The following is a 10,774-nucleotide window of genomic DNA, read 5'->3' on the forward strand; positions in this document are numbered from 1 at the left end:
GTGATGGAGCAGGCCGACCACCTGAGAGGGCGCGTTGCTTCAAGCCTGGGAAGGACTGCATTCACTTCGCGGGCAAACTGCTTGAAGATGCATTGTGAGGCTGGGGCTTGAGCTCCGCCCAGGATGCAGGCGATTGTGCGTGGCTCCTGGAAGCCCCCAGCCCCTTCGTCTCGATGGCGGTCCTCGTTTCTCCTTGGATGAGGCGGCAGTGGAGGGAGGCCTGCGTTGCCTTGTGGGCGATCCTCGCGAGGTTGATCGCGCCACCCTTGGCGCGGGCCGCGGTCTTCCCAGTGTCCTGCGTTTCTTCCTCCTCCTCGGCCGTAGCCCCGATCGGCGCGTTCGGGACGACGGCCGATCCTTCCTTCTCGCACGGTGCGGAGTTCTTGGCATTCGTTGGTGTTGTGGGTGTGGAGGTCGTGGTACACATAGTACCGACCGCCCCTGGAGGACTCAGGCAGATCTTTGCCCCGCTTGGTGTCTGGTTCTGCCGCGAGCACGGTAGCCCCCTTGCGCTTCACGTCCTTGGCCTTGGGCTTCTTCTCTTGTGGGTCTGCGGCAGGCAGCTCGAGGAGGGAGAGGCGTCCCTCCTCAGCCCTGGCGCACTTGGTCGCAAAGTTGAACAGCTCTAGGGAGGTGCACAGGTCTTCATGCATCGCCAGCTCCTCCTTCATCTTGACGTCGCGCACACCATCGGAGAAGGCTGAGATGATGGCCTCCTCGGACACCATGGGGATCTTGAGGCGCGTGTTGTTGAAGCGCTGGATGTACTTTTGCAGGGTCTCTCCGGGTTGTTGCTTGATGCGGCGCATGTCGCTCACGGCGGGTGGCCGGTCGCGAGTACCTTGGAAGTTGGTGATGAAGCGGGTGCGCATCTGGTCCTAGGAAGAGATCGTGCCTGTAGCCAGATTCAGGAGCCAGGTGCGAGCTCCTTCCTTGAGCGCCATGGGGAACCAGTTCGCCATGACCTTCTCGTCCCCGCTGGCAGCTTCGATGCCCAGCTCATAGAGCTGGAGGAACTCTGTAGGGTCAGTCGTGCCGTCGTAACGGGGAGGCAGGTCTGGCTTGAACTTGCCGGGCCACGCAACGCTGCGCAGCTCGGTGGTGTAGGCACGGCAGCCTGCGGTGGCCATGAAAGGCTTCGGCTGGTGGAGAGCTCGGTCATGAGGGTCCCCACGCGCTGCAGCTAGGAGCAGCGCGGGGTCTTGGCGTGCCGGAGCCGGAGCAGAGTCGCGGCGTGCCGGAGCAGGGAGCGCCCGGGCAGCTCCTTGCGGGCGAGGGACTTCTTGGCAGCTCCGTTCTTGCTGCGCTGGCACCTGACGGAGCGGGTTCCGCCCAGGGGCCACGCGCCTTGGAGCCATGGCGTCTTCTTGGAGAGGAGGCAGTTGGTACACCCCCGGAGCTTCGTCGCCCACGCGGGGCGGGGTACGGCGCAGCGGAACGGACGGCGCGGGAGAGCCCCCCGCGGCGCGGACGAGCTCGGCGACGCGGTCGAGCCACTCTTCGTAGACGTCGTCGATGGGACGGTAGCGCAGGAGCTCGTTTGCCGCGATGACCGCAGCTCGAGCCTCCAAGGGTGCGCGGAGCGCGCGGGACAAAGAACCAGCTGGTGTGAGCAGTGGAGTAGCGGTGCAGCCGTCTTGCCGCATGGATGGATGCTGAGACGACGCTTGCTGCTTGCACCCCGTCGGGCCGGTGGCGGCGTTGATGGTAGGTGACGGGGAACCATGAGGATGTCCGCCGACGTGCGCCGTATGGGCGACGCGGGGAGCGATGGCGGCCCGGCGCTCGGCGCGGGCCCGACGAGCGTCAGACATGGACGCGACGGTCGGAGGAGAACGGTGCAGTGGAAGACGAACTCCGGCGCACCCCTACCTGGCGCGCCAAATGTCAGATTTCGGGTTCCGGCAGACCCTTAAGGTTCGAACTCTGGGGTGCGCGCGAAGATTACGTCTTCTACCTCTCCGTCTCGCAAGGACCTAAACTACTGAAAGAACTGCGCAAGAGACACAAGGTTTATACTGGTTCGGGCCACCGTTGTGGTGTAATACCCTAATCCAGTGTGTGGTGGGTGGATTGCCTCTTGGGGCTGATGATGATGAACAATACAAGGAAGAACAGCCTCGCGAGGGTCTGCTCTTGGCTGGGGCAATGAACTGCTGGGAGGAGTTCAGCCACCTTTCTCTCTCTCCCCTCTCTATGCTTCCAACTTCTCTATCGAGTCTCCCCTTCGTTTTTTCCAACCCCTTGCTCTATGGGCGGCTGGTCCTATTTATAGAGGCCCTGGTCCTCTTACCAAATATTGAGCGGGAAGGGAGCCAACAATGGCGGGCTAATTTGAAGGGGGACAACAAGTATCAGCTATCCTGACAAAAGTAGTCTTCGCCTGCACAAAGCTCTGGTGATGATGCCGTCTTGGGCTCCACGGTGACCTCCGTCTCGTAGTCCTCCTGGTCTTGGTCTCGTTGCACCGAAATGGAAACCTTTGCATGATGCCTCGGTACTCCGCGGCTGCGCTTGCTCCCTTTGCACCAAAGAGGAAAGGAGGATGCTGCGCGGGCTGGCACCCGCCTGGCGCCCTGAGTCGTCATGGCTTGCGTCACGGGCACCTCGCAAGGTACCCCGCCTTGATTTCTCCGCCTCCTCGTGAGCCAGCCTGATGAGGTCGCGCCTGAGAAAGCTCCGCATCGTCCGCCCCGCGAGGCTTGGCCCCTCGCGAGGGTCTTGAGTCTTGTGTTGGTGAAGATGGGACGTGCCAGGTCCCCTTTGAGCCATGCCGTAGGCCGCAGGCAGGCAAGTCTGGGGACCCCCGTTCCCAGAACGCCGACAGCCGCTGGGGTCATTCACGAGGTCCGATACCCGGATTGGTTGGCCAACCCTGTCGTTGTGCCAAAGAAGGGAGGGAAGGAGCGCATGTGTGTCGACTTCACCAACCTCAACAAAGCATGCCTGCAAGATCCGTTCCCGCTCCTGCGCATCGACCAGATCGTCGATTCCACCGCGGAATGCGACCTGCTATGCTTCTTGGATGCCTTCTCTGGGTATCACCAGATCAAGATGGCGGTAGAAGACGTCGAAAAGACAGCCTTCCTAACCCCGTGTGGGGGGTACTGCTACACATGTATGCCATTCGGGCTGTGTAACGCAGGGGCGACCTTTCAGCGGTTGATGCACATCGCCTTGGGCCCGCAGCTCGGGAAGAATGTTGAAGCTTACGTCGATGACATTGTGGTAAAGTCTCGGGAGGCCAGGACCCTGATACGAGACCTGGAGGAAACCTTCGCGAGCCTCAACGCAGTGAATCTACGGCTCAACCCAGAGAAGTGTGTGTTTGGAGTCCCCTCGGGCAAGCTCTTGGGTTTCCTCGTGTCCCACTGAGGCATCGAGGCTAACCCGGAAAAGGTCAAGGCGGTGGAAGACATGAGCCCGCCAAAGACCCTCAGAGAAATGCAGAAGCTCACTAGGCACGTGACCGCGCTAGGGTGCTTCATCTCCAAGTTGGGGGAACGAGCGCTGCCCTTCTTCCAGCTAATGAAGAAAAAGGGGCCCTTTGAGTGGACTGAAGAGGCCGACAAGGCGTTCCAGGATCTCAAGAGATACCTGACCAGCCCGCCAGTCATGGTGGCTCCGCGCCCTCAAGAGCCCCTGGTGCTTTACCTCACCACCACTCCGTACTCCGCCAGCGCAGCCCCGGTGGCGGTAAGAGAGGAGCGTCGAATCAAAACCGCAGCAGCAGCCCGGGACAAGGCAAAACAGGAACAAGGAAGGCCCACAGAAACCGCCACCATGGCTGAGGAGGATCAGCCGCCGCAGAGGAGTGCACCGAAGGCGGAAGAGGCCCCTCCCCCAGATGGCCAGCCTTAGGAGGCCTCATCGCCTCAAGAGGTGCCATGGTCTCTGAAGGGAGCCGCCAGCACTGATGCACCCAACCTCGTCGAGCACCCAGTGTACTTCGTCAGCACGGTGTTGCGGGATGCGAGGGCACGGTACCCCATGCCTCAGAAACTCCTCCTCGCGCTACTGGTGGCCTCGCGCAAGCTGCGGCACTATTTTCAGGGTCACCCCATCAAGGTCGTCTCGTCATACCCCCTGGAGAGAGTGCTCAGGAGCCCTAACTCAGATGGAAGGGTCGCTGAGTGGAACATAGAACTGCAAGTGTTTCATCTCGAATTCAGCACGACCAGAGTCATCAAGGGAGCAGCGTTGGCGGATTTTGTGGCAGAATGGACAGAGGCACCAGGCCTCAAGGCCGACGAGGATCGGTCCCTCTCCCCGGGAAGCGAGGCGCCAGAAGGTTGGGTCATGTACTTCGATGGGGCGTTCTCCAGGCATGGTGCTGGGGCTAGGGCGGTGCTTATATCGCCCACTCAGGACAAGCTCTACTATGTTGTGCAGCTCTGTTTCCAGCAAGGTGAAAAGGTCTGCAACAACATAGCGGAGTATGAAGGTGTAATAGCGGGCTTGAAGGCCGCAGCTGCCCTAGGGGTGAAATGCCTCACCATCAAGGGCGATTCGTAGCTCCTTGTCAATTTCTCCAACAAGGTGTACGAGCCGAAAGATGAGCACATGGAGGCCTACCTTGCGGAGGTCCGCAGGATGGAGAAGCAGTTCTGGGGGTTGGAGTTGTAGCACGTGCCCCGTGGCACCAATCAGGAGGCCGACGACATCGCCAAACGGGCGTTCGGGCGGTTACCTCAGGAGCCTGGCATCTTCGAGGAGCGGCTCTTCAAGCCCTCAGCCCTGCCGTCATTGTCAAACACGGCTCAGCCTCGGGAGAAGCTCCCCCAGCCACCTGCCTCAGGAGCTCCGGCCTGTGGCCCGGCCTCAGGAGCATGCCTGCTCCTGACGATGGAACCTCAGGAGGGATGCTGGATCACGGAGCTCCGGAGTTACTTAACAAAAGGGACCCTGCCGGAGAAGGAGGAGTAAGCGGAGCGAGTGGCACGCCAGGCCATGGCATACTACATCAAGGATGGGGAGCTCTACCGGAAGCGACCAAATGATGTATCCCTGCGCTGCATCTCCAGGGAGAAAGGGAAGGAATTGCTGGAAGATATACACGGCGGAGACTGTGGACATCATTCATCATCACGGACCCTCGTCGGCAAGGCGTTCTGCAGTGGGTTTTATTGGCCCACCGCGCTCAATGACGTCGTCGAACTAGTGAAAGCTTGTGAGGCCTGCCAGTTCCACGCCAAGCAGATCCATCAGCCAGCAGGAGGCCTGCAGACTATACCCCTTTCGTGGCCATTCGCAGTCTGGGGGCTGGACATCTTGGGCCCGTTTCCTCGGGCGCCAGGGGGCTACCACTACCTCTACGTCGCCGTGGACAAGCTCACCAAGTGGGCTGAAGTAGAGGTTGTCCGCACCATTCCCGCGGGTTCCGCGGTCAAGTTCATCAAGGGCATCGTGAGCCGGTTCGGGGTGCCGAACCGCATCATCACGGACAACGGTTCGCAATTCACCAGTAACCTCTTCAAAACATACTGTGCTAACCTTGGAACGCAGATATGCTACGCTTCGGTGGCACACCCCCGAAGCAACGGCCAGGCCGAGTGAGCCAACGTAGAGGTCCTGAGGGGCCTCAAGACCAGGACGTTCAAGAAGAAGCTGGAGGCCTGCGGCAGAGGTTGGTACGACGAGCTTCAGTCCGTGTTATGGTCCATCTGCACAACCGCGACCAAGCCGACTGGAGAGACCCCGTTCTTCCTGGTCTACGGAGCCGAAGCGGTCCTCCCTCACAAGGCCAGAGGTCGCTCCGCGCAGGTCCTGGCGTTCGACGAGGCACAGCAGGACGCCATGCGGGGGATGGACCTCGTGCTGGGGGAGGAACGTCGCCAAGAAGCCGTGCTGCAAGCGGCGAGGTACCAACAAGCACTGCGGCGATATCACTGCCGCAACATCCGCCCCAGAACTCTCGAGGTAGGAGACCTCGTGCTCAGGCGGGTTCTCTCCAGGGAGGGGCTGCACAGGCTCTCTCCCATGTGGGAGGGCCCGTTCAAAGTTGTTCATGTTTCCAGGCCCGGCTCTGCGCGCTTAGAGACTCAGGAGGGGGTGCCGGTCTAGAACGCATGGAACATCCAGCACCTCCGGAGGTTCTACCCCTAAAAAGGCCCAGAGCTTGTGAAGAAGGCGAATGCCTGTGAAGCTGTCGTGTTTTTGAAAAGGCCCGGAGCCTGTGAAGAAGGCGAATGCCTGTGAAGCTGTCGCGTTTTGGAAAAGGCCCGGAGCCTGTGAAGAAGGCGAATGCCTGTGAAGCTGTCGCGTTTTGGAAAAGGCCCAGAGCCTGTGAAGAAGGCGAATGCCTGTGAAGTTGTCGTGTTTTGGAAAAGGCCAAGAGCCTGTGAAGAAGGCGAATGCCTGTGAAGCTGTCGCGTTTTGGAAAAGGCCCGGAGCCTGTGAAGAAGGCCAACGCCTGTGAAGCTCGCCGCCCGTGACACTCTCACGTAATAATGAGTTGGGGCTGTACACGCCCCGGAGTCTCAGGAGCGTTGGCCTCAGGCCCTGGGGCTCCCTCCCACGCCCAGTGGCAGCACTTAGCTCCGTGCTGGTAAAAAGACGTCGAAGACTAGATTAGGTGTCGGACGCGGCTTTTCATTTGCTTTCCGCAGTTGGCTTGTTCCTTCTCATTCGAAGTTTTATTGAAGTTGTTGCCGTCTTTGGCTCGTGGTTATTCGACTTTTCACTCTCCTACCTCAATTTCTCTTGTGCAAGGCCTCGCGAGGGGGGGACAGCCGAGCGCCCTCGCGAGTGTTCCTATCCTAATCGTTCAAAGGGTCCACGACCTGGGTCCATTACAGGAGCACCCCTCCAGTTCGTTCCCCACGGGCATCGCGACACGAACACAGGGCTTGGGTCGGTCGCCCCCCCACGGCTGGGGGCCGGGAACTACCCACACGCGAGCACGTAGCCGGAAGGCACGATAACGGAAGCAAAACGATGATTAACAGCAATAACCCAAACACGCCCCCGCGGGGCTCCACACTACTGTCTTTTTACGCAGGAAAAAGGAAAAGAAAGAACAGATCAGGCGCAGCTCGCCTCACACCGGCCTGCAGGGAAGACTCGAGCTGCCTTCGGGGCTCAGGCAGACTCCCTCTCGCGCTTCACCGGGGCGCGACGGCGGGCGGACATGCTACCACCTCCCAAGCAGATGCGGCGGCGTGGAGGCTGACCGCTGCCACCGCTGGAAGAGTTGCCGCCTGAAGAAGAACCGGAGAAGCTTGGGGAACCCCAAGCGCCGCCAGTCACGCGAGCGCTATCCTCTCCATCATCGCCGGAGTTGGGTTCCCGGCCGCGATCGTCGCCCTCGGGGCAGCACCCTGCGCGGCGACCATCTTCCCCAAACACCCTCACGTAGAGGGTGGCATCGCCGTCAAACTTGAAGTGCAGGGTGCAACGACGGCTCAGGCCACGCGCGCGGGCAAACGTCTGCCAACCGCGGGCCAGGGCCAGGCTCCCAGCTGCGGAGACCTCCAGTGAAGCCCATGAGGCCCGGCTGCAGCAGCCGTCGGCCTGAAGCCAGAGGCCGCCCGGGGCGCCGGCCGGGAGCTCGCCGAGGAGGAAGCGAGGAAGCGGAAGCCGGGTGCTAGTCGGCTCCGCCGACCACACGACGAACTCCGGCAGCACCTCTGAAGCGCGAAAGCGCGGCCTAGGTGGACGCGCGAAAGCGCGGCCTAGGTGGACGCGCGACCGGAGCGCGCCCCCCGGCCGCAGCAATCCGCCCGTCGCCTTGCTGAAAATCGCCTCCATGGCCACAAGGAGCTGCCGTGGTGGCCATAGGATGTTTGCGAGGGCGCCCTCGGCCGCGCTTGGGCGGGGGAAAGGCAGGCTCAACCTGGCGAGCCTTCCCCTTCTCTGCGGCCGAGAACCTCCTCGACGGGGCCATGAAGAAGAAGGAGAAGCAAGGGGGGATGAATTGGAAGGGCGCGTGCCGATCCGTACTTATAGCTGGCGAGGGCCAACCGACGACCCCCACGATCGCAGGTAATTATGACCCGCTTTGCATGCAGGGACTTGTCCAACCCGTGCAGTTGCCGAGTCACCATGGGGAAGTGGAGACGCCCACGTCCAATCAACCGCCATGCGGCACCCAAGATCGCAGGCTGTTAGGGCCCGTGGCGCTTCGCTCTTGCCCTTTCGCATCCCTGCACGGCCAGGCCCGGGCGCGCCTTGGGCCCGGGGGCTACTGTCGGCGTTCTGGGAACAGGGGTCCCCAGACTTGCCTACCTGCGGCCTGCGGCGTGGCTCAAAGGGGGGCCCAACACGGCCCATCTTCACCAACACAGACCCAAGACCCTCGCGAGGGGCCAAGCCTCATGGGGCGGACGACGCGGAGCTTCCTCAGGCACGGCCTCATCAGGCTGGCTCGCGAGGAGGCGGAGAGATCAAGGCAGGGTACCTCACGAGGTGCCCGTGATGCAAGCCATGACGACCAAGGGTGCCAGGCGGGTGCCAGCCTGCGCAGTGTCCTCCTTTCCTCTTTGGTGCCAAGGGGGCAAGCGCAGCCGCGGAGTACCGAGGCATCAGGCAAAGGTTGCCATTTTGGTGCAACAAGACCAGGACCAGGAGGACTGCAAGACGGAGGTCATTGTGGAGCCCAAGACGGCGTCACCACCAGAGCTTTGTGCAGGCGAAGACTACTTTTGTCAGGATAGCTGGTACTAGCTGTCCCCCTTCAAATTAGCCCGCCGTTGTTGGCTCCCTTCCCGCTCGATATTTGGGAAGAGGACCAGGGCCTCTATAAATAGGACTAGCCACCCCCAGGGGAGGGGGGCATCGACAATCGGAGAGAGAGAGAGAAGGGTGACTAAACTCCTCCCAGCAGTTCATCGCCCCGGCCAAGAACAGACCCACGCGAGGCTGTTCTTCCTTGTATTGTTCATCATCAGCCCAAGAGGCAATCCACCACGCCACACACTGGAGTAGGGTATTACACCACAACGGTGGCCTGAACCAGTATAAACCCTGTGTCTCTCATGTTGTTCTTCCCATAGCTTAGATCTTAGCGAGGCTGAGGGGTGCGGCTAGGTATCAGGCGAAATCTCCGCGCGCACCCCAGTGTTCGAACCTCAAGGGTCTGCCGTAACCCAAAATCCGACAAACGTGATCCAGGAGACTTGGACCCTACTGCAAGGAAGCAAAGAGGTGCTCACGAGGGTAGGGGCGCCCCCCCTAGGGCACGCCCCCTGCCTCATGGGACCCTCGGTGCTCCACCGACGTACTCCTTCCTCATATATATACCCATGTACCCCCAAACGATCAGGACAGGAGCCAAAAACCTAATTCCACCGCCACAACTTTCTGTATCCACGAGATCCCATCTTGGGGCCTGTTCCAGAGCTCTGTCGGAGAGGGCCGTCATCACGGAGGGCTTCTACATCATCATAGCCTCTCCGATGAAGTGTGAGTAGTTTACCTCAGACCTTCAGGTCCATAGTTAGTAGCTAGATGGCTTCTTCTCTCTTTTTGGATCTCAATACAATGTTCTCCCCCTCTCTTGTGGAGATCTATTCGATGTAATCTTCTTCTTTTGCTGTGTGTTTGTTGAGACCAATGAATTGTGGGTTTATGATCAAGTCTATCTATGAACAATATTTGAATCTTCTCTGAATTCTATTATGTATGATTGGTTATCTTTGCAAGTCTCTTCGAATTATCCGTTTGGTTTGGCCAACTAGATTGGTAGTTCTTGCCATGGGAGAAGTGCTTAGCTTTGGGTTCGATCTTGCGGTGTTCTTTCCCAGTGACAGAAGGGGCAGCAAGACACGTATTGTATCATTGCCATCAAGGATAACAAGATGGGGTTTATTTCATATTGCATGAATTTATCTCTCTACATCATGTCATCTTGCTTAAAGCGTTACTCTGTTTTTAACTTAATACTCTAGATGCATGCTGGATAGCGGTCGATGAGTGGAGTAATAGTAGTAGATGCAGAATCGTTTCGATCTACTTGTCACGGACGTGATGCCTATATACATGATCATGCCTAGATATTCTCATAACTATGCTCAATTCTGTCAATTGCTCAACAGTAATTTGTTCACCCACCGTAGAAAACTTATGTTCTCGAGAGAAGCCACTAGTGAAACCTATGGCCCCCGGGTCTATTCTCATCATATCAGTCTCCATCACTTTTATATTGTTTTGCTATTTACTTTGCTTTTACTTTTTACTTTGCATCTTTATATCAAAAATACCAAAAATATTCTATCTATCAGATCTCACTCTCGTAAGCGACCGTGAAGGGCTTGACAACCCCTAATCGCGTTGGTTGCGGGTAGTTATCGCTTTGTGCAGGTACGAGGGACTTGAGCGTGGGCTCCTACTAGATTGATACATTGGTTCTAAAAAACAGAGGGAAATACTTACGCTACTCTGCTGCATCATCCGTTCCTCTTCGGGGAAAACCAACGCAAGCTCAAGACGTAGCACCCTTCTCCTTCCAGGAAGTGAGCTGCGTGGGGATTCTAGATCGAAACTCGGGGGCCGCCACCCAGTTGGTGTTGCGCGGCTCGGTGATGTAGAACCGCCCCGATTGCCACCCCTTTATGGTCTCCACGAAGGAGCCCTCGAGCCATGTAACGTTGGGCATTTTTCCCACCATGGCTCCGCCGCATTCCGCTTGTTGGCCGCCTACTACCTTCGGCTTAACATTGAAGGTCTTCAGCCACAGGCCGAAGTGGGGCCAGATGCGGAGGAAAGCCTCGCACACGACGATGAACACCGAGATGTTGAGGATGAAATTCGGGGCCAGATCATGAAAGTCCAGCCC

The sequence above is a fragment of the Triticum aestivum genome, chromosome 6A, assembly GCF_018294505.1.
Source record: "Triticum aestivum cultivar Chinese Spring chromosome 6A, IWGSC CS RefSeq v2.1, whole genome shotgun sequence".
Lineage (NCBI taxonomy): Eukaryota > Viridiplantae > Streptophyta > Magnoliopsida > Poales > Poaceae > Triticum > Triticum aestivum.